Source organism: Meles meles, chromosome 2 (assembly GCF_922984935.1).
Source record: "Meles meles chromosome 2, mMelMel3.1 paternal haplotype, whole genome shotgun sequence".
Classification (NCBI taxonomy): domain Eukaryota; kingdom Metazoa; phylum Chordata; class Mammalia; order Carnivora; family Mustelidae; genus Meles; species Meles meles.
In genome coordinates, this window is record NC_060067.1 from 121,272,100 (window position 1) to 121,296,984 (window position 24,885).

Genomic DNA, 24,885 nt, shown 5'->3' on the forward strand with positions numbered 1-24,885 from the left:
ATTCACAGACCTGTACCCCTGGGGTTAATAATACATTATATGTTTATAAAAAAATTTTTTTTAATTATTAAAAAAAAAAAGACATCCAAATGGCCAACACACATGAAAAACTGCTCAACATCACTTTGCATCAGGGAAATACAAATCAAAACCACAATGAGATACCACCTCAACCAGTCAGAATGGCTAAAATTAACAAGTTGAGAAACATCAGATGTTAGTAAAGATGCAGAGAAAGGAGAACCCTCCTACACTATTGGTGGGAATGCAGGTTGGTGCAGCCACTCTGAAAACAGCATGGAGGTTCTCTAAAATGTTAAAAATAGAATTACCCTACAACCCAGCAATTGCATTACAAGTATTTGTCCAAAGGATACAAATATAATGATCCGAAGGGTCACCTGCATACCAGTGTTTATAGCAACAAGGTCCACAATAGCCAAACTCTGGAAAGAGCCCAGATGTCCACTGACAGATGAATGGATAAAGAAGAAGTGGTATATATATTCAATGGAATACTATGCAGCCATCAAAAATGACATCTTGCCATTTGTAACAGTGTGGATGGAACTAAAGGGTGTTATGCTAAGAGAAATTAGTCAATCAGAGAAAGACAATTATCATATGATCTCACTGATACACAGAATTTGAGAAACAAGGCAGAGGCCCATGGGGGAAGAGAGGAAATAATGGAACGGGACAAAACCAGAGAGGGAGACAGACCATAAAAGACTCTTAATCTCAGGAAACAAACTGAGGGTTGTTAGAGTGGAGGGAATGGGAGGGATGGGGTGGCTGGGTGATGGACATTAGGGAGGGTATGTGCTATGGTGAGCACTGTGAATTGTGTAAGACTGATGAATCACAGACCTGTACCCCTGAAACAAACAATTCATTATATGTTAATGAAATTTTTTAAAAAATAGATACTTGGATTGCTTCCATATCTAGGGGGTGCATGTATCTTTTACTGTTTCTATTTTCTTTGGGTAAATACCTAGTAATAGAATTACTGGATCATATGGTTATTCTATTTTTAATATTTTGAGGAACCTCTATACTGTTTTCCACAGTAGTTGTAGCTGTTTACATTTCCACCAACAGTGTATGAGAGTTCCTTTTTCTCCACATCCTTATCAACACTTATTATTTCTTATCTTTTGATACAAGCCATTCTGATTTCTCACCATGGCTTTGATTTGCATTTTCCTGATGTTGAGTGGTGTTGAGCATATTTTCATGTGTCTTATTAGCCATCTGTATATCTTCTTTGGAAAAATGTCTATTTAGGTCTTTTTTTTTTTTTAAGATTTATTTATTGGACAGATAGAGATTACAAGTAGGCAGAGAGGCAGGCAGAGAGAGAGAAGGAAGCAGGCTCCCAGTTAAGCAGAGAGCCCGATGCGGGGCTCGATCTCAGGACCCTGGGATCATGACCTGAGCTGAAGGCAGAGGCTTTAACCCACTGAGCCACCCAGGCACCCCTATTTAGGTCTTTTAATTGTGGGGGTTTTTTTTATGTTGCATGATTTTTTATATATTTTGGATATTAACCCTTGTCAGATATATCACTTGCAAATATCTTCTCCCATTCAGTATGCTGGCTTTTCATTTTGTTAATGGTTTCCTTCATTGTATAAAACTTTTAATTTTGATGCAGCCCCAGTTAGTTTATTTTTGTTGTTTTTTTTTTTTTTCCTCTTTCCTTAGGAAACATATCTAGGAAAAGGTTGCAAAGGTCGATGTCAAAGAAATCACTGCCTATGTTTTCTTCTAGGAATTTTATTGTTTTAGGTCTTACATTTAGGTCTTTCATCCATTTTGAGTTTATTTTTATATAACATTAGAATGAGGTCCAGTTTCCTTCTGTTTCATGTATCTGTCCAGTTCCCAGAACCATTTGTTGAAAAGACTGTGTTTTCCCCATTGTATATTCTTGCCTCATTTGTCATAGATTAATTGACCATATAAGTATGGGTTTGTTTCTCAACTCTCCATTCTGTTTTGTTGATCTGTGTGTCTGTTTTTGTGCCTGTACCACATTGTTTTGATTACTACAGCTTTGTAGTAGTATATTTTGAAATTGGGACTATGATATCTCTAGGTTTGTTCTTTCTCAAATGCTTTAGCTATTTGGGGTTTTTCATGGTTCCATACATATTTTAGGATTACTTGTTCTAGTTCTGTGAAAAATGTTGTTGGAATTTTGATAGGAATTGCATGAAATTTGTAGATTGCTTTGGATAGTATGGACAGTTTTTAAAGATTTATTCATTTAAGGGAGGAGGGACAGAGGGAGAGTATCTAAGCAGACTCCCCACTGAGCACAGAGCCCATGAAATCGTGACCTGAGCTGAAACCAAGAGTTGAATGCATAACCATCTAAGCTACCCAGGTTCCCTAGGTAGTATGGACATTTTAACAATATTCAATCTTCCAATCCATGAGCATGGAATATCTTTTCATTTGTTCGTGTTGTCTTCAATTTCTTTATCAATATTTTTATACTTTTCAGAGTACCAGTCTTTCACCTCCTTGGTTAAGTTTATTTCTAGGAATTTTATAGTTTTTGGTACAACTGTGGGACTGTTTTCTTAATTTTGCTTTCTGCTACTTCATTAGTAGTATATAGAAATTCAATAGATTTCTGTATTTTAATTTTGTATCCTGCAACTTTTTCTGAAATCAGTTATTGCTTCTAATAGTTGTTAGGTGGTATCCTTAGGATTTTCTCTGACTGTCATCTGTAAATAGTGACAGTTAACCTTTTTTTTTTTAAATCAATTTAGATGATTTGCTTTTTTATCTTCTTTAGGTAATAAGTTATTTGAGTTCTGTGACATACACTATCTGCTTAAAACCCATTAACTATTCTATTTCCTGTACAAGCCAAAGGCAATGCATCTCTCTCTCTCTCTCTGGGGATCGTTTGGGCTACAGGAGCATGGTGCCACCCTTTCTCAGGGCAAGCTGTAGTACTGGGGAGGTAATGTTCCAGAGGGCAGTCCTCATTCAGTGAAGGTTGAAAACTCATTGGTCACAGCCTCTGCCAACCTTCTTGCTCCACGGGTTAGATAACTCTGAGCATGTTCCACACTGTCTCCCAGAGTTTTTCAGAGGAACTGAGCCTAGTTACCTATATCAGTACATTGCTGGGTAACATACCCTTTATCATTGACTCCTTTCTTTTCTTGTCTGAATTTCCTGCCCTCCTACCTCTGCTGCCCAGGATCATCTCCTCAAAAGCTACATTCACTCAAATCATTTTCTCAAGATCTGCTTCTAGGATGCTTATCCTAAGACATGTGATAAGTATATTATGCTAAGTGAAATAAGTCAGCTAGAGAAAGAGAAATTATTTCACTCATATGTGGAATTTAAGAAACAAAACAGATGAACATATGGAAAGCAGAAAAAGGGATGGGGGAAAACAAGCCATAAGAGACTCTGAACTATAGAGAACAAACTGAGGGTTGCGGGAGGGGAAGTGAGTGGGAGGTGAGCTAAGTGGGTGATGGGCATTAAGGAGAGCACTTGTTATGATGAGCACTTGGCGTTATATGTTATAAATCACTAAATTCTACTCCTGAAACTGACATTACACTATATGTTAACTAGAATTTAAATAAAAATTTGAAACAAACAAAAAAGACACATGTCATTCCTACACTATAAAAGCTTTGATGCTATGTTTGCATCAAATTCATGATCTGATGATTTGGGTATTACTTAGTCATTCTTTCAAAACTTTGTTTTCTCTATCTGAATGAAGGAGTACCTCCCCATAACACCAGTTTCCCCACCAAAGTGTAAAGTCAAAACATGGACAGGATGAATCAGTTATATTTAAATGTTCTCTGACATCAGGCCAAACTTGTATTTTTTTTAAAACATTGTTAAAACAAGGTGTGCATGTGCCTTCTAGTCAGCTCATTAAAGTTAGAATGCTGTGCAATTATTTTCTTATTCTTTTGTTTCCATGTTATGTTACAGTCAGCCCCTGAGTCTGACCGAAGCATCTGTTTCCCATCCTCCACAGTGTGCCTCTACCGGGAATTGCCATTTTTACTTCATAAAAGTAAATGCATACAGTGCGTGGCACTTTTTTTTTTTTTGAAGAGAGGGCTGAAAATAATAATAATGTACTTGTACTTGCTATTCTTAAACCCCCCTCAAAACCACTCAGTACAAACAACTTCTAGACCAACTCTGTCTGGGAAGAGCAGATTTAGAAAGAAGGGAGACACTATAGACAGGACCACATACAAGAAAGAAAATATAATGGCTCAGACTGATACATTGTGGGATGCTGCAGGATGTTGACTCACTTTGAAACTATAATCCTTCCTGAGCACAGAAAAAAACCCTAAGTAGTCTTTTATGCAGTGAGTTCAGTTTAAACAAATCTCTCCTGACCCACATTGCTACAGGAGTAGTTGTCACCAATGTTAATATCTGTGTCAGATGCTCATGTGTAATTATTTTTCCAAAAGAGCAGGCCAAACAATTTCTCAAGTAGACAAAACTCTCTGTACACACAGTACTCTTCTGTACGAGTAACAAGGATAGTCGGACAAATGAAAATAAGCACGAAATATTGATGACATTCAAAAAATAAGCACATAGTTCCTCCCTAAAAAAGAATATATTTGCAAATAGCACAACCTGCTTGCTGACTCTTGCTGGCAAATAGGGTAGATCCAAACATTCCATGAACCTCTCCTGAGGGAACTTTGAGTTTTCATGAAGTTTCATATTTATAAATAAATGTTCCAAACTTCTCCATAATTACTTCTTACTTCTAAAGTATTATCTGGGCAGAAATTCATTTTACCTAAATCATATTCTATAACTGACTGGTAGTAAGGAATTTCATCCAAGAAAGACACATTTTAATTCAGGTAGAAAAAAATTGTAAACATGCCACCCCCTTCTTCAAGGTGGGGAGCATTTCCCTCAGAGTTCTGCCTCTTCATCAGAGCCAGCAGAGGTTGAAACGTAGGACCACGTAGGACTACAAATCAAATAAGTGCCCTCTACACCATTCACTTCTCCACAAAGTCTGCAATTAAAGGAACCTTCCTGCTCAAACAAAAGTGCCTTTCCCAAAGAAATGAGTTTGAAGAAACTAATACCCAAGTCTTTTCCTTCAGATCCTCATTCTTAACTTTGGTAAGATGTACGTAGTTACAATGAGGGGATCCTGGGAGGAAACAGAAGAGGACTTTTTGTTTGTTTTCATGGTCTGAATAGCCTGGATGCTTCTACATTCATTCATACCAGGAATTCAGAGGGTGAAATGCTGGTTTTCCTGGACTTTCTGGTTATATCTAAACTGCCAGTTCTGATGATTTGGCCTTGTGAAAACATCATCTCCCTCAGATATCCTTTTTCCATAACATTAATAGCAAGTGTGTGAAATGACTGAATCACACTTTTTAAAGCAAGGAAAAATGACTTTTTTAAAAAAAATATTTTATTTACTTGACAGAGAGAAATCACAACTAGGCAGAGAGGCAGGCAGAGAGAGAGGAGGAAGCAGGCTCCCTGTGGAGCAGAGAGCCCAATGCGGGGCTTGATCCCAGGACCCTGGGATCATGACCTGAGCCAAAGGCAGAGGCTTTAACCCACTGAGCCACCCAGGCACCCCGGAAAAATGACTTTTTAAGAAAAGTCTTTCTAGGTGCTTGATAAAATTTTAGGAAAAAATTTCTGTAAATGCAAATTTTTAAAATCTATCATGAAAAAATGAGGTTAATGTAATATTAAAGTCACATTTTATATTGAGTTCATCTATACCTTCTCTTATAATAAGTATTTCTAGAGATGAAGTTAAGATCTATAATTTTTAGACCAGTACTGCTTCAGAGGAAAGGACTATTTTCCTTAAATATCCTGCCATCTAATTGGACTCTACTTTGTAATTTGAAACAAAGAATTCTAATTCTAATAAACATGAAAGTTGACAAGTAGAAAAATATGTAACAGAACTATTATATAAATTTGCTTATTTGCCACTTGGCTATTTATTTATTTAAATTCAATTAGCCAAGGTATAGTACATCATTAGTTTTTGATATAATGTTCAGTGATCCATTAGTTGAATCTAACACCCATTGCTCATTATATCACATGCCCTCTTTAATTCCCATCACCAGTTGCCCTATCCCCCCCCCCCCCCATTTTCCTTACCACAACCCTCAGTTTGTTTCCCAGAGTCAAAAGTCTCATGGTTTGTCTCCCTCTCTGATTTCTTCCCATTCAGTTTTCATTCCCTTCCCCTATTGTCCTCTGCACTATTCCTTATGTTCCACAGAGGAGTTCCACAGATTATCATATGGTTATATGATAATTGTGTTTCTCTGAATGACCTATTTCATTTAGCATAATACTCTCCAGTTTCATCCATTTCGATGTAAATGATAGATATTCATCCTTTCTGATGGCTGAGTAATATTTCATTGTATATATGGATCACATCTTTATCCATTCATCTGTGGCGAAGGACATCTCAGCTCCTTTCACAGTTTGGCTATTGTGGACATTGCTGCTGTGAATGTCCACCTGACTATTTATTAAATACTCTTTTTGTCCATGTTTATGCTGAGTTTTTATGAAATATGAAAAGTACAAAAACTTCAGTGAACTTGCTGTGTTGTGTAATTGGAGGAGGGATGCAAAGCACATTTCTGATTTTCTCACTTAAAAAACTTCTTATGATCGCTCTCTTACCTACATCATTGCACTCTTCCACAGTTTTAAGGGCCTCCACCATCTCTCCTTTACCCCCACATCTCTCCTCAACACACTCTGAAGTCCAGTCAAGCCATAGCCTCTTATTATTCCTTGGCAGTGCCCTCACTAAGCTCTGTGTCTCAGGCAGTACCTTCCAGTTGGGATACCCTCTCTGTCAGCACCTTCTACCAGAATCTCCTGCCTCAGTTCAATGGAACCATCTTTCCTTATTTCCTTCTAGATGGAAGTAATTTTTCCCTTGTCTGAATTCTTTGAGCTCTATTTCTCACACTACTTTTTCTATTCAACACAACACTGTAGATATTTGTGTACATTTATTTGCCCTACTAAAATTACCTTAAGTCATTTCAGGTAGTTTATCTTTGTATTTCCAAATGCATTGCCCAACACAGTGTTTAATTCATGATATGTATTCAAGTAAATAGTAGTTGAATAAATGAGTGAATGAGTGAGTACTTGAAACATTTAGGGAATAACTAAGAATAATAATTGTGTGGCAATTGATACAGAGTAATGGGAGAGTAAAAGAAATTTGGAAGAGGCAATAAAATAGTTTGAATGTGAGCTGGAATAGTCTCAGAAGGTTAAATGGAAGATTTAAACTTGATTAACTTGATTTGACCCTTTAGGGATGATCATGTCAAAGAGTGGAACCAGAGTTGCTCAAAACAACTTGGAATAGGATCCTTACTGACAGATTAGAAGAGGAGAAAGAATGAATCAAAAGGTAAGGTTGTAAGAGGACGGTTTCAAGAAAGTTCCAGGCTGAGCAGGAAATACATAGGCTCTAAGATGTGAACTTTTTAGCTGGAATCCCAGAAGTTTTCAGGAAACAGATTTGCTTATTTGCCGCTTGGCTATTTCTGTAAACATGCTAGAAAGTAACATGTTAAAAGTAACATGCTCAGAGACAAAGATTGGATTTTGAGTTAGGAGGGACTGGGTTTGATTTCAGGTTCACAGCCTATTGTTTTTGTTGGGCATGGGTTTCTCTACTGTTCCATTTCTTTCATCAATAAAATGGGAGTTGTAATTCTCACGCAACTTGGTCACAATGGAGGTTAAATAAGATAATATTTGCAAGGTGCTTGACACATAGAAAGAGCTCAGTAAATGGCAACTATCATTTTGCTCCAGACTCAAATTTGAATACAAATCTTTCTTGATTTTCAATGGGATTATATCCTGATAAACCCATCATAAATTGAAAATATCTTCAACTGATGATAATACTGTGCATTTCTGTCCTATGTTTGCTAGTTGTAATTTCCCCTCAGATAAAGCACATCTAAAGCAAAGATGTCCTGTCATAGCTTTATGTGCGATATTTATGGTACTAACTCTTGCCTCATGTAGTCTGAACTCTGTCTTTTATGTAAATGTTAATTTTCCTGGCCTATTATTGTGCATCAGTACTTGTTTTCTCAAATCAGTTGGAAAACAGACATGCCTATACCTACCTACTTGCACACACGAGCACATGCAGCAAACTTCTCCTAATGTCTTCATTCAGCAATTTCTTTTCAGTGACCCCAGGAAGTTCTATACAGGCCTTTATTCTGTTCATCTGGGATTGAACTCTGTGTGCCTTTTAGTCTGAGCTCCTCATGGCAATGCTCATTTATTGTTTGGCTGGCACAGTTTCACCCATTTTGGAGGGACATGTATATCTATTGATTTGGTCTTAGATTTGGTTAGGAAATTGTTAAAGCATAACAGATCCAAACAGCATAAAAACATTTCTTTTTATAATGGGTTTCTTAGACAATATCTTAGAAGATATTATGAATATTGTGGTCATACAAACTGGTGTGTGAGACAGATTTTAAATTTAGTAAAGCAAAGGATGGAATTTTCTATGTCTAGTACAGTATGTTGACTCATGGAAAGAAAAGTGACAGAACTTCATAGAATTACTTTTACATAAATGATAATAGCCTGGAACATTATTTTGTTAAATAAAAAATCTAATTTGGTGTTAACAGCATATATTTACTAAAGACTATGTAACTCTTTCTCAACTTACAATAGGGTTATGTCCCAATAAACCCACTACAAACTGAAAATATGGTAGGTCAGCAGTGCCTGGGTGGCTCAGTCAGTTAAGCATCAGACTTTTGGTTTCAGCTCAGGTCGTGATCTCAGGGTTGTGAGGTTGAGTGGTTCATGAGGCTCTGTGCTCAGTGGGGAGTCTGCTTGAGATTCACTAATTCTCTCTCCCCACCCTCTGCCCCCTCCACCCTGCTTGTTTCCTCTCTCTCTCTCTTTCATAAATAAATAAGTCTTTTTTTTTTTTTAAAGAAAATACAGTAGGTCAGAGATGCATTTAATACACTTAACATGCTGGGCATAATAGCGCCACTTAGCCTGCCTTAAACATGCTCAGAGTGTTTACAGTAGCTTGCAGTTGGTCAAAAGGATCTAACACAAAGCCTATTTTATAATAAAGTGTTGAATATCTCATTTAATGTATTAAATACTGAAAATGAAAAAACAGAATGGCTGTTTGGATGCAGAATGGTTGAAAACATATCGGTGTCTACCCTCATGAGGGCCTGGCTGACCAGGGGCTGTGACCGGTCAGTGACCTATGACTCACTGACCGCTGCCCAGCATCCCAAGAGAGTATTGTACCACATATCGCTAGTCCAGGAAAAGATGAAAATTCAAAATTTGAAGTATGGTTTCTAGTGAATGTGTATCACTTTTGCATTATCATAAAGTCAACAAATCCTAAGATGAACCATCTTAAGTCTGGGGCCATCTGTACTTGTTAGGTATGTTTGTCCCTAGGCCTTTTGTTGCCAGAGGGTCTCTGAGACTTGAAGCCTGTTCCTAATTCCTTCAGAAGGACTTTTTCTAGAATTGAGATAGAAATCTTAATATAAGTGATGAGGCTTATAATAAAAATAGAACTTACAGCAGCTAATATTTTTTGAGTATATATTATATGCTAAGAACCATGCTAATTGCCTCATAAGAATTGCTGCATTTAATCCTAACAGAAATGGGTACAGTAGGGATGCCTGGATGACTCAGTCGGTTAAGCATCTGCCTTCAGGTCAGGTCATGAGCCAGGGTGTAGAGCTCCCTGCTCAGTGGAGAGCCAGCTTCTCCCTCTCCCTCTGCCTGCCACTCTGCTTACTTGTTCTATCTCTTTGTCAAATAAATAAATAAAATCTTCAAAAAAATGCATACAGTAAATACAACAACTGGAACGGATATTGAGGGGTTTTAGCAGGAATATTCTTGAAACAAAATGTGTCTGGATCTCAGGAGTTCTAATCACTGGGAATCAGAAGTCAGGGCAAGGTGGCCAGGGGCAGCAAAAAGGCATGCAGATGCTGAGTCTTGTCCTGACAGTGGAATCCAGGATACAGTAGTTAAAAGGTGTAATATTCTCAGATCTGATCCAGGCAAACCTGTGTTCTAGGAACCTCAGCCTGGCAATATAGGACAGGTTAAGGGGAATTTCAGGCAGTGAGCACTACTTAAAGCCAGACAGGTGATGGCACTGTGAAAGACCCTTATTGGCAGCAGGAAAATACAAGAAGCAAGCAAGATACAGCCACCCTGAGGAAGGAGTATGGCAAGAGCTGGGCAGGTTATACAGATCCCATCTCGTGAATTATGGCAAGAATGGCAACATTTACTCTCTTGTACAGTTTCTGAAAGGGTGAATGGTTGCCTGAAACCTTGTGCTTACAACCAAAGCTAGGCTTATCAATAAGGAATATTGTGATCAATTAGTGATGTCTCTCCTGGGCACTAAGGGAAGAAATGGCAGCCAGACTGGTTGTGATTCTTGGCTTTAATGGAAGAACCAGGGCACACTTGAAGAAAAAAGAAGAGGCGCTATTACATAAAGGGACAATGCACGACTTCTAGGAGAATGTGATTTGGGTCCCCTTGTGAAGGCCAAGAAAAACAAGGTGGTACCCACCTCGAGTCTAGCCCTGACATAAGTACAGCCATCTTGACAAAGCAAAAGCTGGCACCTTGCACCCCCTCTCCACCCGCTCCCTTCCCCTGGGTAGTATGTGTGACATTCCTCAACCACCCCTGACTGCCCTAAAAGAAAAACAAATAGTTAACTTGCAAAGATCACAATCCTGCAAGACCAGAGTCTCCCTTGGTTTACAAATGTCCTAGAGATTTACAACAAAGAGACTATCTTAATAATAGCCCAATTTCCAGAGGCAAACAACTCAGTTCCCCAAGCCCTAATGTCGCCCTCCCCACCATAAAACTGAAGGAGGCTGAGGCAGAAGGAAATGGAAATAAAGTTAAATTTCTTTCTTTTTTTTTTTTTTATTATTTAAACATTCTTTATTCATCCGTTCTGCAAGCAAGCTTATTTTTGTTGCATGCAAGGAATAAGCACGCTCTCATTTAGTCCGTATCTCCTACGAAATGGGTTTTCAGAAGGTGAGGGCATAGGTGTGAACATGGTACCTCTTTTTTTTTTTCCTCTTTTTTTTTTTTCCATTTTATTTATTTTTTCAGTGTAACAGTATTCATTCTTTTTGCACAACACCCATTGCTCCATGCAAAACGTGCCCTCCCCATTACCCACCACCTGTTCCCCCAACCTCCCACCCCTGACCCTTCAAAACCCTCAGGTTGTTTTTCAGAGTCCATAGTCTCTTATGGTTCGCCTCCCCTCCCCAATGTCCATAGCCCGCTCCCCCTCTCCCAATCCCACCTCCCCCCAGCAACCCCCAGTTTGTTTTGTGAGGTTAAATTTCTTCTAAACCCAAATCTCACTAACAAGGACATTTGATAAGAGAAGTGTGAAACTTTATCTCTAAACCTCCAAGATAGTGTCAGCAATCATTCCCAAGCATATGGCCCACTAATACACATCTAAAGGGTCTCACGAGAAGATTTTTATTACTAGTAATAAATAACCTTTCTCCCAACAATAGCTAGCCCCTCAAGGTCCTGGAGACCTTGCTTCCAAAATTCCTTAGAGACTAACATCCTCCCCTTTGTCCTTACCCATCACTGAGTCCACCCCTACTCTGCCTTTAAAAACTCTGACTGTAATCTGGTTCAAGGTCCAAGTTCCTACTCCGCTGTGTCGGGTATACTTGGTCCCAAGCTTAAGCTTGTCAAATAAACCCTCGTGTGATTGCATCGGTGTCAGGTCCTTGGTGGTCTCTTGGACACGAAAACTCGGGAATAACACCATCAGTTCTGCTTAGAACTAAACAGAGAAAAGTATACCTATGGTAATTATACATACCTCCTTTCCCCAGTCTGTTGCCATCTTAGGAACTGACCGTAGCATTCTAACACCTGTACTGCCCATGTCTCCCCAGAGTAAAGGCTTAAAGTTAGGTACCCCATGTTGAAAATTTGCTATCTATAATGATCCATGAGCTTCTTAGAAAAACTTCAGTATGCATTCTCAGGAGACAATTATATTGAAAAATAAATATTGATGGGCAAGGAGAAGTTAAACACATACTATATTTTTAAATAATTTCATAAAAAAGTTTGGTGGTGCTGTTGTTTTGAAATACATCAAAGGAACAATTGTATTTTGCTTAGAGTCCTATTTGAGAACTGTATTTTTCAGTATATTTTATATTTATTTATTTAAATAAGAAAGGACACAAATGCCAGCAGAAAGAAGGAAACATCTTAAAATATTTCAATATATATTATAGCAAATTATTCTTTTTTTAAGTGAGGAACATGGAAGTAGATATTTGAACATTTTTCCTTCTTGAAACCACATTCCTGTGGCATTACTCAAATTAAATCCTTCGGTCATTGAAAATGGAAAGAGAAAATGACTATATTAAAACCAAGCAGAAAATGAATCTGGACCTTTTTATTATATTTTTCTAGGTCTGTAACTTCCCAACCTGTTCTGTTTGTGAAAATATAAAAATATAACTCTCCTCAAGAAGAAATAGCTGTCAGTCTTACAAGTCCTGTTTTTTTAAAGTAGACTTTATTTTGAGGGACTGAGAGGTGACTATATGTAGACATGCCTATTTGAAAACCCCTGTTCTATTTGTGTGGTAGCTTCTTGATTTATGTCTTGCTTGAGGAGAGAGAAAGAGGGCCATGTATGAAATAGACTTTTATTTTTTCTATTTTTTTTTGTTTGAGTATAGTTAACACACAATGTTAAATGGTTCAACATCTCTGCATATTATGCTGTGCCTAACACAAGTATAGCTACAATCTGTTGTCATACAATGCTGTTATAATATCATTGATTATATTCCATATGCTGTACCTTTTATTCCTATGACTCATTCATTCAATAACTGGATGCCTTTATCTCCCACTCTCGTTACCCATTTTGCCCGTCTGTGCTCTGCTGTCCATCAGTTTATTCTCTGTATTTATGGGTCTGATTCTGGTTTTTGCTTGGTCATTTGTTTCTTAGATTTCACATATGAGTGAAACATATAATATTTTTCTTTCTCGCTGACTTATCTCACTTGGCATAATACCTTTTAGGTCCATCCGTCTTGTCACAAATGACAAGATCTCATCCTTTCTATGGCTGCATAATATTCCATTGTGTATGTATGTGTGTATACATATACACACATACACATGCTGCCTTCTTTTTTTTTCTTCAGATATTGGGGTTATTAGACACATTTTAAAAACCAGTTTATGACATTAATATGGTGATAAGCAACAGTTGCTTCAAAGAGTAATGCAGATTTAACAAAATAAAAAGGAAACATACACAATCCAAAATATAATAAATGGGCTAAATAGAAAATTAAACATGACTTAATAACAAAACACATAAACAGAAATCCTAAAACTTTTGATCCTTTGTAGCTGATACTTTTTTTTTTAAGATTTTATTTATTTATTTGACAGAGGGAGAGAGATCACAAGCAGGCAGAGAGGCAGGCAGAGAGAGAGGCGGAAGCATGCTTCCCAACAAGCAGAGAGCCTAATGTGGGGCTCGATCCCAGGACCCTGAGACCATGACCAAATATGTGCCATCTTTTTTATCCAGACATCTATGTGTGGACACTCTGGTTGCTTCCATATCTTGGCTATTATAAATAATGCTACAATAACAATATGGGTGCCTGTATTTTTCAAATTAGTGTCTTTAGTTTCCTTGTAAAAATACCCAGTTGTAGATTACTTTCTTTCCATACTTTCCATACTTTGTCCACAGTGGCTGAAACAATTTACATTCCCACCAACAGTGCACAAGAGTTTCTCTTTCTCCACATCCTCACTAACACTTGTTATTTCTTATCTTTTTGATTCTAGCCATTCTGACAGGTGTGAGGTGGTATCTCATTGTGTTTTGGATTTGTATTTCCCTGATGATTAGTGACTTTGAGCATCTTTTCGTGTGTCTATTGGCCATCTGCATGTATTCTTGGAAAAATGTCTACTTAAGTCCTCTGTCCATTTTTTAATTGGATTGTGTTCTGGTTTTGGTATTGAGTTATATAAGTTCTTTATATATTTTGCATATTAACCCCTTATCAGATATATAATTTGCAAATATGTTCTGTCATTCAGGAGGTTGCGTTTTTGTTTTGTTGATGGCTTCTTTTGCTGAGCAAAAGTTTTTTATTTTGTTGTGATTACAATGGTTTATTTTTGCTTTTGTTTCCCTTGCCTTAGGAGACATATCTAGAAAAATGCTGCTATGGCTGATGTCAAAGAAATTACTGCCTGTGTTTTCTTCTAGGAGTTTATTATAGTTTCAGGTCTCACATTTAGGTCCTCAATAATTTTGAGTTTATTTTTGTGTATGGTGTTAGAAAGTGATCCAGTTTTTATCCTTTTGCATGTAGCTGTCCAGTTTTTCCAACACCATTTATTAAAAAGTCTTTTTTCCCCTTTTGTGTATTCTTTTTTTTTTTTTAAGATTTTTTTAATTTGAGAGAGAGCACAAGCGGGCGTGGGGTGGCGGCACAGAGAGGGAGAATGAGAGAGAGAAGCAGACTCCTTGCTGAGCAAGGTCCAATGCAGTGCTTGATACCAGGACCCTGAGATCATAACCTGAGCCAAAGGTAGACGCTCAACTGACTGAGCCACCCAGGTGATCCTCCCCTTTGTATATTCTTGCCTCCTTTGTCATAGAGTAATTGACCACATAATCATGGGTTTCTTTCTGGGCTTTCTAGTCTGTTTCAGTGATCTGTGTGTCCATTGATCTGTTGTGCCAGTACCATAGTGTTTTGATTACTACAGCTTTATAGTATATCCTGAAATATGAGGTTGTGATGCCTCCAGCTTTGTTCTTTCTCAAGACTGCTTGGTTGTTTGAGGTCTTTTGTAGTTCCATACATAAAATAAATTTTAAAACATACTTTTTGGGAAAAATTGTGTCATAAAAGAAAGTGGTGTAGTTATAGAGATTATATAGATTTCCTAATTGTGTCTTTTCATTTAACAACTTTCAGTTTAAACTGCTGTATTATTTAACATAACAGAATTCTGTCAAAGTGCAAAAAGCAACAAGCAAGATACATTATCTACAATGTGAGCTTATAAATAGAAGGCAACAAAGGAGTAAAAACAAAACAATATTTCTTGTCCTCATCTTTTGTGCGTGCAAATACATGTATTCACAGAGTTCCCACCTCCAGGCAGGGGCGTGTCAGAAGGTGTGGGGTGAGGGGACGAGGGCAGCGTGGTCTGGGAGAGCGGCTGTGTGGGGGCACCAGGGAGAGGCCATAGAGAAGATGCAGGTTGACAGCACCCGTCATCTGTTCTGTGAATCTGCAGGCCCAGGGCCAGACTGGGGCGGGGGGGAGGGGCGGTGAGAGCTCTTCTTAGTGTGGCTTGGGAGACCGCTTTGTGCCCCACACCCGAGCTTTAGGCACTGAGCAAGGTTTAGCAGCAGGTCCTGCGGAAGGATTTAAAGTGAGCAGCCTGTCTTTTCAGATCACCCAATCTCTGGCCTGGAGATAAGCTGTGGTGAGTGCCTGGCCTCTGCAGACCCTGCCACTGGCCCCACCTTCTGGGGCCTCTGGTTTGTTGTATTATAGTATACTTTGCTATGGAAAATGTCACGTTTAGTCGGTCACCTTGGAGCCCACTCGCCTGGCCCTGTTGTTTTCCCTGTCCCTCCTTCTGAGCGCCCTTTGATTTCTCTCGTTTCTGAGAACAGTTTGCCATTCATGTATTGTAGAGTAACTCCTGTGACTCAATATTACCATAGTGCGATGTCGTTTTGTGCTATTTTGAACAATTAAAAGACTTTTTTTGAAATTAAAAAAAATATTTATTTATTTATCATTTTATTTATTTATCATTTATTTTAAAGGCATTTTTAGTGATTGGAATTGTGGCCTCCACAAAAGATATCTCCAACCAGAACCTATGAATATAACCTTAAAAGGTCTTTACTGATCATCTTGGATTATCTGAGTGGGCCCTAAATCCAATGACAGGTGTTCTTTTAAGGCACAAAAGAGAAGAGAGAGAGATCAGAGGAGAAGGCTATGTGAACATGGAAGCAGAGATTAGTGTTACTCAAACACAAGCCAAAGAACTCTAGGAACCACCAGAAGCCAGAAGAGGCAAACAAGGATTCTCTGCTGGAGCCTTCAGAAGGAATGGCTTGATTTTCGGCTTCTGGCCTTTTGAACTGCAAAAAATAATTTCTGTTGTTGTAACCAGTTTGTGGTAACTTGTTATGGCAGCCCTAGGAATCTAACACAGCATCTTTGAGCACCTTTCCTGTACAAAGCATATTGTTAGGCAAACATACTGTGAACAAGATATTATCTTGTCCTGGAAATAATCACATCTGGTGCATGAAACAGCCATTTAACAATGTGTATTCTTTTTTTCTCTCTGAAAAAATTTGTTTTAATTTAAGTATAGTTGACATACAATACCCTATTTGTCTCATAGTGATTCAATATTCATACATTATGAAGTGATTCCCCACAGTAATTCTAGCTGCATCTATTACCATACAAAGTTATTATAATCTTATTGACTGCATTTCCCCATGTTGTACATTACATCCCCATGACTTACTTATTTTTATAACTTGAAGTTTTATCTCTTAATCCCCTTCATGTATTTTGCCTAAACCCCAAACTCCTCCTCACTCTGGTAACCAAGGGTTGCCTCCTGTGTCTATAAATCTGTTTCTGTTTTTTGTTTTGCTGTGTTTTTAAGAGTCCACATATAAGTTAAATCACACAGTATTTGTCTTTCTCGGTCTGACTTGTTTCACTTTGCATAATACCCTTGAGGTCTTATCTATATTGTTGTAGATGGCAAAATTTTATTCTTCTTTATGGCTGGGTAGGATTCCATTGTATAGATGTACCACATCTTCTTTATCCGTTCATCTATCCATGGACACTTAGGTTGCTTCCATATCTTGGCTATTGTAAATAATGCTGTAGTAAGCATGGGGTGCATATATCTATTTGACTTGTTATTTTTGTTTTCTTTGGATAAATACCCAGAGGAAATAAATGATGGATCATATGGTAGTTCTATTTTTAATTTTTTAGCCACCTCTATGTATTGTTCTCTATTGTGGATGCACAAATTTACATATCTACTGACAGTGTGTGAGAGTTCCTTTTTTCTCCATATCCTCACCAACACTTGTTATTTGTCTTTTTGATAATAGCCAATCTGACAGTTCGAGATGATACCTCATTATGGCTTTGATTTTCATTTTCTTGATAATTAGTGAATTGAGCGTCTTTTCATGTGTCTGATGGCCATCCATATATATTCTTTAGAATGTATATTCAGGTCCTATAACTATTTTTTAATGCATGCAAACATATATGTACATAGAGTTCATTTTTCCCTTTCAGTTGTTTCCTCATTCACTTTAAAATGCATTTTTAGTGGTTGTAATTGCCCCCACAAAAGATATCTCCACCCAGAATGATACATTGGTTTTTTTTAATGTTAAGTAGTATATGGTCTTTATATATATTAGATATTAACCTCTTACCACGTATATAATTTATAAATATCATATCCCATTCAGTAGATTGCCTTTTGTTTGCTGATGGTTTCCTTTGCCTGCAGAAGACTTGTAGTTTGATATAATCAATCTCATTTATTTATTTTAGGTTTTGTTGCTCTAGTTTGAGGAGACTGGTACAAAAAGTAAAGTATTGCTGAGACCAGTGTCAAAAGATCTTACTCTCTTATGTGTTTTCCTAGAATTTTATGGTTTCAGGTTTTACAGTCAAGTCTTTAATCCATTTTGAATTTACTTTTATATATGGTATAAGATAGTTTCATTCTTTTGCATGTAGCTATCCAGTTCTCTTAACACAATTTATTAAAGAGACTGTCTTTTCCCATTGTGTATTCTTGCTTCCTTTGCCACAGATTAATTGACCATATATGCATGGATTTATTTCTGGGCTTTTTATTCTATTCTGTTGATCTATATGCCTTTTTTTGGTACCAGTGCCATACTGTTTTGAGTACTAGTTTTGTAATGTAGTTTGAAATCAGGGACCATGATACCTCCAGATTTGTTCTTCTTTTTCAAGATTGGTTTGGCTTGTAGTTTCATACAAATTTTAGGATTATTTGTTCTAGATCTGTGAAAAATGCCTTTAGTGTTTTGATCAAAACTGCACTGAATCTGTAGATTACTTTGGGTCATATGGATATTTTAACAAATTAATTCTTCCAGTCTGTGACCATGGAATATCTTTCTATTTATTTGTGTCATCTTCAGAGTACAGGTCTTTCATTTGCTTTGTTAAATGCATTTCTAGGTATTTTATTCTTTTTGATATAATTATAAGTGGGATTGTTTCTTAATTTCTCTTTTTGATATATCATTAGTATATAGAAGTAGTGCAACTGATTTTCACTGGCATTTTTTCTCTTTATGTCTGTTAATATTTGCCTTACATATTTAGGTGCTCCTGTGTTGGGTACATAAATATCTATGAATGTTATATAGTCTTCTTGGATTGACCCCTTTATCATTATGTACCACTCTTCTTTATTTTTTCTTATAGTCTGTTTTGAAGTCTGTTTTGTCTGATATGAGTATTGTTACTCTAGGTTGCATTTCCATTTGCATGGGATATCTTTTCCATCCTTTCACTGTCAGTCTCTATGTGTTTTTAAATCTGAAGTGAGTCTCTTGTAGGCAGTGTATAGATAGGTCTTGTTTTTTTATTGATTCAGCCACCCTTTGTCTTTCAATTGGAGCATTTAGTCCATTTACATGTAAAGTAATTAGGGATAGGAATAACTATATGTATTTTAAATGAAGCTTAGACCAAAGAATGGTGGGTGTGTGGAATGGTGACGGAGGGCAGTTCTCAGTTACTAAGAGCCTTCTGTTTTGTAAGAGCACATTGTAGAGGTTTACCTAAAAAAGTACACCAAGACACCTGAGATCCTAGGGGAAGCTTCCTAGGAAATACTGTATCTTAGCATTCTATCTATTCTTGAGGAGTAAGCAGGAATTTTCATGATGAAAAGTTGGAAAGGAGGTTTGTATAGAAGATATCAAGCTGAGGGAACTGAAAGTATTAAAGTCACAAAAATGTGTCAGGGTTAGAGAAGTTTCAGTCTTGGTGTAAGGTGAATCTGTAAATGCATTGGTTGAATCCAACTTGCAAGAAATATATCCTCTTATTAAGGAGTTACGGCATTGAGTGAAGGGGAACTAAGAAGTTTGCTGGAATGTCAGGGGTTGGGGAGATGGCATGAGGAGGCAGTGGAGAATTATAATTAGTAAAAGGACATGATCCAAGTTAATTTTAGAAAAATAACTGTAGCGGGGTTTTTCTCTTAGGTATTAATACATGTTTTTACCCATATTTCCCCCTCCCCCCATTCATATAGATCAAGGCATCTTCCTTGCCTTGAGGAAGGCATGGGGCTTGGGGATTCCTGTCTATCGTTTTCCAAATCTTAAATCTACTTAGAGAAGGGGTTTGGGAAAGGTGCCTCTTGGCAGATGAGACATAAAGATAGATAATTGATTGATTCATTGATAGGTAGCTAAGTAGACAGATTTTCCAGGCTAAAAAGATTTTCATCCAGTTTGGAGAATTAGAATGAGACTGATGATTTTAGAGCAGTACAGAATAAAGGTATATATATTACACCTGGGGTGTTGGGTCTTGAGTTTGAGGCTACAGCTTCACTGTATACTGCCCGCCAGGGGAAGCAAGGAGCAGGGCAGTAGAGCATCAGATTGAAGGATCCCTACATGCTGGGGCAAGAGTCTCAGCATGGTCTTACAACTGACAGTCTGAAAGACCTCCTCAAGCTTTGGCATTACATAAGACAACACCCTAAATGCTTGATGTAAACCCAGAGAAGTGGATGCTAAGAACAAGGTTGAATTTTCCACAGGCCCAACCAGGTGGGGCCTTGGCATCTAATTTAAATAAAAAATAAAATGTGATATTTTATTGACTCTGTAGACTATAATTTACCTCCAGTAATTGGCATCAGAGTAATGGCAGAGACTACTAATTGTATCTAATATCTCTTCTTTTGTTTTCCGCTATTGTTATAGAACTCCTGAGTGTAGCTAGGTCCATGGGCATGCAGAATAAAAAGTCCATTTTTCAGCCCCCGTTGTAGGCCAGTGTGGGCATCTGACTAGGTCCTGGGATTTGAGGAGGGCAATGTGTTCTCCTTATGGCTCATGTCCTTTCCACAAATCTGAGTCAGGGCAAGGTAGTAAGCTCTCTTCGATGGTACAGAAAGGATAATCAGAGTAGTTATAGATCCACAGGACAGAAAGACTCCAGATTTCCAGCAACATTGCAGAATGGAATTCTCATACAATCCAGGAATTTATGTGAACAGAAATAAACTTCTGTCTTGTAGACCATTAATTTTCATGTCCTGATCAAATAAGCTGAACCTGAATTCTCACTACTAGTCTGGAAAAGGAACAGAAATGGGGCAAGATTCCTGGTGGGGAAAATTGTTAATTTTCAGTTGTAACAATGAGAGACTTAATGGCCTGAACTAGGCAATATGAGAACAAGAACAGGCCTGGACTTAAGATGGAGCTCATAGGATTTGAGCACTCAATTATGTGCAGAGGGCAAAAAAGAGGGAGAAGAGGGAGAAAAAATGTGATTCTAATATTTCATCATGGGGAGTCGAGCTTAACAGTGATGGCATATATTGAAAAGAATAATTCTTGAGAGGAAGATACATAAGACAAAACAAGAAGCCATGGGGCCCAGCAGTGAAGAAAGCCTATTTTCTGTTGTTTGCTCCTTTCTACTAAGGAAAAAAGTGAGTGAAAGTGAGTACATAGTAATAATAATAGTCATTGACAACCTATTTAATATTTTTTTAATTTCTAGGATGAGTTTTATTATTATTTTATTTTTTTATTATGTTACATTAGTCACCATACAGTACTTCATTAGTTTTTGATGTAGTGTTCCATGATTCATTGTTTGCACATAACCACCAGCACTCCATTCAATCCATGCCCTCCTTAATACCTGTTACTGAGCTAGCCCATTCCCCCCACCTCCCTCCCCTCTGACACCCTCAGTTTGTTTCTCCGAGTCCATAGTCTCTCATGGTTCATCCCCCATTTGATACCACCTCCCCTTCATTTTTCCCTTCCATCTCCTAATGACCTCCATGCTATTACTTATGTTACACATACAAGTGAAACCGTGTAATTGTCTTTCCCTACTTGACTTATTTCCCTTAGCATAATCCCCTCCAGTTCCATCCATGTCAATGCAAATGGTGGGATTCATCCTTTCTGGCAACCTGTTTAATATTAAGTAGGTGTTTCCACACAATTTCTTTAGTTTTCTGATAGCTTTTGCCAGAGACTCCAGTCACTTTCCCCATTTTCCTCAATAATTGAGCTCCCACAATGCTTTCAATGTAAAGGTAGAAGTGAGCCTTCTATGAGCTTAAGCATAGAACTATTGATTTTTTTCACTAATTTAGAAAATTACGATATTATAATGGTAGGTATATGTTGTTATACATTTTGTCAAAACTCAGAGAATATACAGCACAAAGAATGAACCCAAATGTGAACTATGGACTTTGGTCGATAATGATGTATGGATTTTGGTTCATTGACTCTAACAAATTTACCACAATGGTGCAGGGTGTTGATGATGGGGGAGGCTGCCTGTGTGCTAGGAGGAGGTATGTGAGCACTCTCTGTATTTTATGCTCAATTTTGCTGTGAACCTAAAACTGCTCTAAAAAAATCAAGTATTAATTTTTAAAATATATTTGCACTTTTTTTTCACAAATAGTAAACTACATTTACCTTCCTTTCTTCCTATTCCTGTTTAAGAAAATCAATTCACTTTCCTTTTAGAAAAAAATCTAATACAAGACTTCCAGTTTCTCCATTCTTGGATATGTGAGGGTATAATAAAGATGATTTTGGAACCATTACATACATCCACCAGGCTTTTCAGAGATAGTGAGCCCATACAGATTGCTGCATTTTCCATTATGGAAAACAATTTTCACTGGAAGAACAGCTTTAGTTATACAGGCAGTTTGTTTAGGAATAGAACAATCAAGATAGCATGGTTTTTAAGTTTGCTCTGGAGTTAAAATTCTGGGTTTAGTCTCTGGCTCAACCAATCATCAGACACAGATTCTTGCGCAAGTCTTTGTTACACTCTAAATTTTATTTTGTTCCTTTCTAAAATGGAGTTAATAAGAATACCCATACTTAATTGACATATTTGCAAAATTAAGTGAGAAAATGTATATAAAGCATGTAGTAGAAGTCCTGGCATAAGAAACTGCTCAATAAATATATATTTTTGTGATGGAAGATATTTTCCAGTCACCAAATAACTGTCTTGGAGACCATTCAATCATTTGTTGAGCAAGAAATTGAACTGAGTTTTGAAAATCCCAACTTCTGTCTCTACCTAGTTGATGCAGGAAAATGGAGCCTGAGCATACAGTCATATGAGATAGCTGTCCATATGAAACAGAGTATGAAGTTTGGGACTATTAAAGCAGCTGGAATTTGCATATCGGGATACCAGAAATAAGAGAACTTAGCAGAAAGGAAGTCCCAGAAATCTACATAGGTGTCCTCTTGAATCTTTGATATAGTACCTGTGTATGCATATGGTCAAACTCAGAGAAGCCTGAGTTTGAGGAGCTCAAACTTTTCAAAAGGAGCAGCTACTTCAGGAATGTGAGCTGAGTGTAAGTACCAGAGATTACATTGTGCTGGGAGACAGTACACTTCTCCAACAACCAGAAAAGTCAAGATTTGGAGGATTACTCCAGCCCTAGCTTAAAGGATACTCTGGACCCACTCTAACAAAGTTTAAAACCAAGCCTCAGGAAATACATGTGGAGCTATCAGTAAATCAATTCTCTGTCAGAATAAAGCCCAACATTCTTTATAAGAAGACAAATTCGTCACTCGGCATCAGGGAAATACAAATCAAAACCACAATGAGATATCACCTCACACCAGTCAGAATGGCTAAAATTAACAAGTCAGGAAATGACAGATGCTGGAGAGGATGTGGAGAAAGGGGAACCCTCCTCCACTGTTGGTGGGAATGCAAGCTGGTGCAACCACTCTGGAAAACAGCATGGAGGTTCCTCAAAATGTTGAAAATAGAACTACCCTATGACCCAGCAATTGCACTACTGGGTATTTACCCTAAAGATACAAACATAGTGATCCGAAGGGGCACGTGTACCCGAATGTTTATAGCAGCAATGTCTACAATAGCCAGACTATGGAAAGAACCTAGATGTCCATCAACAGATGAATGGATCAAGAAGATGTGGTATATATACACAATGGAATACTATGCAGCCATCAAAAGAAATGAAATCTTGCCATTTGCGACGACGTGGATGGAACTAGAGCGTATCATGCTTAGTGAAATAAGTCAATCGGAGAAAGACAACTATCATATGATCTCCCTGATATGAGGACATGGAGAAGCAACATGGGGGGGGTAGGGGGATAGGAGAAGAATAAATGAAACAAGATGGGATTGGGAGGGAGACAAACCATAAATGACTCTTAATCTCACAAAACAAACTGGGGGTTGCTGGGGGGAGGTGGGATTGGGAGAGGGGGAGCGGGCTATGGACATTGGGGAGGGGAGGCGAACCATAAGAGACTATGGACTCTGAAAAACAACCTGAGGGTTTTGAAGGGTCAGGGGTGGGAGGTTGGGGGAACAGGTGGTGGGTGATGGGGAGGGCATGTTTTGCATGGAGCACTGGGTGTTGTGCAAAAAGAATGAATACTGTTACGCTGAAAAAATTAATAAAAAGGGAAAAAAAAAAAGACAAATTCAGAATCTAAACAATAGCACTCCATTGTCCATCATAAAAATTTAAAAATTACTAGTTGGGGTGCCTGGGTGACTCAGTGGGTTAAAGCCTCTGCCTTAAGCCCAGGTCATGATCCCAGGGTTCTGGGATGGAGCCCCACATCGGGCTCTCTGCTCTGTGGGAAGCCTGCTTCCTCCTCTCTCTCTCTCTCTGCCTGCCTCTCTGCCTGTTTGTGATCTGTCAAATAAATAAATAAAATCTTTACAAAAATAATAAATAAATAAATAAATAAAAATAAATTACTAGTCATTTGAAAAATCAGAAAAATATAACCAAAACAGGAGGGGGGAACAACAGAAAAGACTCAGGAGATGACAGATGTGTTGGAATTTGTAGGCAAACACTTCAGGCAGCTATTGTAAATATAGTCAAAAAGCTTTTTTTTTTTTTTTTTTTTAAAAGAAAAGAAAAACCCTTTCACACTCAGAACTCCTCTTTTCCTATACATAATTTTAAAATAATATGATTTTACAGTGTTTTAAAGTATAGGAGTAAGATCTAACATCTATTCCTGGTAAATTAACTCTTGAGCCAACCAACTTAATTAATCACTGCATAAGCTGGTAAATTTTAAGACATTGTTATAATTCTAACTCAACCTCACAACTATGTTCGAGGGCCACATGAGCCAAAGTGCAGCAGAGCTGATCTTAAGGGCCCAGGGGACACAATGCTTAAGTATGTTTTCGAGACTAAACCTATGCCTGGCATACCCTCCCCAACTCAGATGGGATCGAAGTGACAGGAGCAGAGGAAGGCCCACCTAGGAATGGGGAACACTGATGACAAACACAGGCAGGAGCAAAT

General features: G+C 37.8%; 1 long non-coding RNA gene across 1 annotated transcript in view; it reads left to right on the forward strand.

The window, feature by feature from the left end:
- Nucleotides 1-24,885, forward strand: part of LOC123937080 — a 285,993-nt gene that overhangs the window by 119,096 nt on the left and 142,012 nt on the right. Inside the window, exon 2 of the long non-coding RNA XR_006817409.1 lies at nt 7,386-7,483. This is a non-coding gene — a long non-coding RNA (uncharacterized LOC123937080). The remainder of the gene's footprint in view (nt 1-7,385; nt 7,484-24,885) is intronic.